At 44.9% G+C, this 3,274-nt stretch overlaps 1 pseudogene; it reads right to left on the bottom strand.

Annotated features, from left to right (window-relative positions):
• Positions 1-617: 617 nt before the first annotated feature.
• LOC112821776 (zinc finger protein 346 pseudogene) lies at positions 618-1,465 on the bottom strand (annotated as a pseudogene).
• Positions 1,466-3,274: the final 1,809 nt, after the last annotated feature.

Genomic DNA, 3,274 nt, shown 5'->3' with positions numbered 1-3,274 from the left:
TTGTAGCACTGCTCTGCCAGGACCGTGTCATTACTCCAGAAGGAGACTTCACAGTGGGCAAAAAGCTGGATAACTGGCCAGTATCTGGTCCCAGGCTCAGGAAACCCTGTCCATTTTGGGAAAAGAGGGAGTGTCATATTAACTCCAAGCTCCTATGGGGCAGCCACTTCCACCTGCCCTTTCCCACCTTGGCCAAAGTCTGGTGTGAAAGCTTTAGGTTTCACTGGAGCTGCCTACAGCCTGGGAGAGTTCAGTTCTTTAACTGCAAACTGGTTTGAAACTGACCTGCAGTCCCAAACTCAGGCCTGGGACTCATGACATATGGCCGAAAGGGGCTGGGGAATGAGGAAAGCCATCCTCCAAACTGCCACCCTGTGTGACCCCAAGTCGTCTCGAGATTCACCCCTTTCCCTCATCCTGGCCTATGGGGCCCATTCCAAAGGGGAAGAGCAAGGGTAGATTTGCCTGGACCAATCAGATGCCATCTGGGGCCCACTCCTGCCTTAGGCCTATGAGTCCGCCAGGTGTAAGAAAGGAGGAATAGGGCTGACTATGGTCATGGGAAGCAAGATCACAGCTGGTTCAACCTCAGCTGTCCAGCACGGACAGAAACACCTCTAGTCTTCCAAGGTGGTTAATTCTTTCTAAAAGGGCTGCCTTTGTATTGGAATCTGGCCCAGGGGTGATGCCATTGGTTTAGTAACTGGTTCCTGGGTTCGAAGCCACTGACATGAGCTTGATATTGTTCTATGGAGTTCAGCACTATCTTATACATCTTGCTGGGGTAGCCCTGCCTAGCTGATGAGTCAGTGACAGCAGGGTCTGCGGCTGCCCACAGTGTGGCATGAGTTTGAGCTTGGTTTCCTATTTCCTGTGTTTCTTGCCCACATAATGTTGTGGGGCCATGACATGGTCGTTGAAAGTCACCTGGCAGAAGCTGCAGAACTTGTCTGGGTCTATCACCTCTATTCTGGTGCAAGCCTTCCACCTTGGTGGACTGCTGCTTCAGCTTTAAGTTCTTTGTGTGGGTCCTCCCCAGGCAGTGCCACTGGGCCATGATAGCAGATGAAAGGGTGGTGTTACAAATGGGGCAGCACTGGTTCTTATCTTTGCTTCTGCTAGTCTTCTGATCTGCATCTAGCTTGTTTTCCCCTTTAACATCTCCATTCCATGGATTGCTAGGAAGATCTTCACTCTGCTGGCATGTTTTTTGCCTGGTACTGTGCCAGCTTCTGGGATTCAGAAATGAGCAAAGCACTGGCTATTGGTAAAGAGACACGGGTTCTTCAGAATCATGTGCTCCACTTTCTCCCTCCCCACCAGTTGGGCCCAGGGCACTGCTTCCCACAGGCGGCGCCCTCTAGCGGGGGAGGTGCGGCCCATCTGGTTCCTGTCCTCGCTGCTCTGAGGTGTTGCATGGCCAGGCCCCTCCGGGATCCATGGTGCCCAACAAAGGATAATCCATCTTTCCCGCAAGCCCGAACTGGCCGACAGCCACTCATAAACCTGGATCTCTACTTTCCATATTTAAAAGAAAACAAATAATATGTAATAAGCCCTGCCAACCCATTCGGTAGTGCCTTAACAGCACCCTGCCCCCAACACACACAGTCATTTGACCTCCTAACAAGATCAGTATGTCAGAATAATCTGAATACTGTTATTCTCCTTTCTAGTTGAGGATGTGCATATTCTTTGAATTTAGTAACTATGAGAATCTCCTATCTTTTCATCCTGTACAACCCATTAAAATCCATTTTCCATAAAAAATATGGGCTTGGAATGGTAGTCATAGTCCAGGTCTGGGATAATTTCTGGGGAATAATTCTTCACAGCTCTGCCAACCCAATCTCTTATTTGTTTAAGAGAACTGGGCTCAAGAGTCTGGAAATCTATGAAGGCTGGCTAAAATAATGACATAAGAAAAAATCAGCTTCATCTTTAATAAAAGCTAATATTAATAATTGTCACTTGCAAAAAACACATTATCTGCCTTAGATAATTTAATCCTTACAGCCATCCTATGAAGAAAACTCTACTGTTTTGCAGTTGATGAAACTGTATCGGAGTAACTGTGGGATCTTGGCCATGTTACTTTGCCTCTTCAAGTTCCAGAGGTAGAACCCAAGACCCTCAAAGCCCATTCTCTTAACCACAGCAGCTTCTCTTAACCACACCTAAGCCACATCTGGCTTTAACAACCAGGAATAAAGACAGCTGCTAACCTCAGAAACTGACCTGTAATGAATAGCATCAAGTCAGTGCCCATTAGAGTGCTTGTTTCCCTTATGTTTCTCCAGACTGTGAATCTTCATATCCATCTCTCCTCACTGGATTGCAACTCAGCCTTGGCTTGCCATGATTTCTTTTCCAGCTGCTAACCTGTGTACCGTGGCACTGCACGCTGTCTGGCTATCCCATGGAGAGGAGGCTGTGCAGAGCATGGCATCTGACAAAATGCAGGTCATTTCTCCGAATGAGCACTATTCATTTCTGTCGGGTAAATTCAAGGCAGCAGTCTGCATTTCTCTCCCTGGACTGCTAAGAACTGTAGAGCATGAGGAGACATTTTAAATGTAAAATACTGCGCTGCATTCTCCCACGTTGAAAAAAGCATGCCAATTCATCTCAGGGAGACCTCCTGGGGCAGAAGTTTTGTAAACACCCTCCAGTGGCCCCTGGGTCCTACTTTAAATACTTCTGTTCTATTTTATACCAGCACTTGCTGTTTTGTCTACGAACCAAACCCATGGTTTCTATTCAGTAAGGAAGGGAGGGAGAGCATGGCCATTTTGTATTTATTCTCCCTTGAACAATAGACTCAACTTTAAAGCCTCCTCAAGTTGGAAAAAGGTCAGGGTAGAGCAGAATTCTCCAAAATATGATTGTTTCTATTTATAAAATATCGTTGTGATACCCATTAAACCTATTTGTGTCCCCTGCATTTCCATATGAATTTGAAGATCAGCTTTTCAAATTCTGCAAAAAAGAGAGTGCTTTGAATCTGTAGATCAATTTGGGGAATAACGTCATCTTTAAGATATTATCTTTTACTCTATGAACATGGATGTCTTTCCATTCATTTACTTCTTTTTAAATTTCATTCAACAATGTTTTGTGGATTTTAATGTAGAAGTTTCACAGACTTGTATTTAATTTATTCATAGTTTATTCCATTTGACGCTGTTGTAAATAAAATCGTTTTCTTAATTTCAGTTTTAGAACATTCATGGTTAGTGTATGGAAATACTAAACATTTTTGTATATGGATCTT

Source organism: Callorhinus ursinus, unplaced genomic scaffold (genome assembly GCF_003265705.2).
Source record: "Callorhinus ursinus isolate GAN/ISIS: 27379988/994484 unplaced genomic scaffold, GSC_fseal_2.0 scaffold8, whole genome shotgun sequence".
NCBI classification, from domain to species: domain Eukaryota; kingdom Metazoa; phylum Chordata; class Mammalia; order Carnivora; family Otariidae; genus Callorhinus; species Callorhinus ursinus.
The sequence above is the reverse complement of the archived record's forward strand: the minus strand, read 5'-3'. Positions and strand labels throughout refer to the sequence as shown.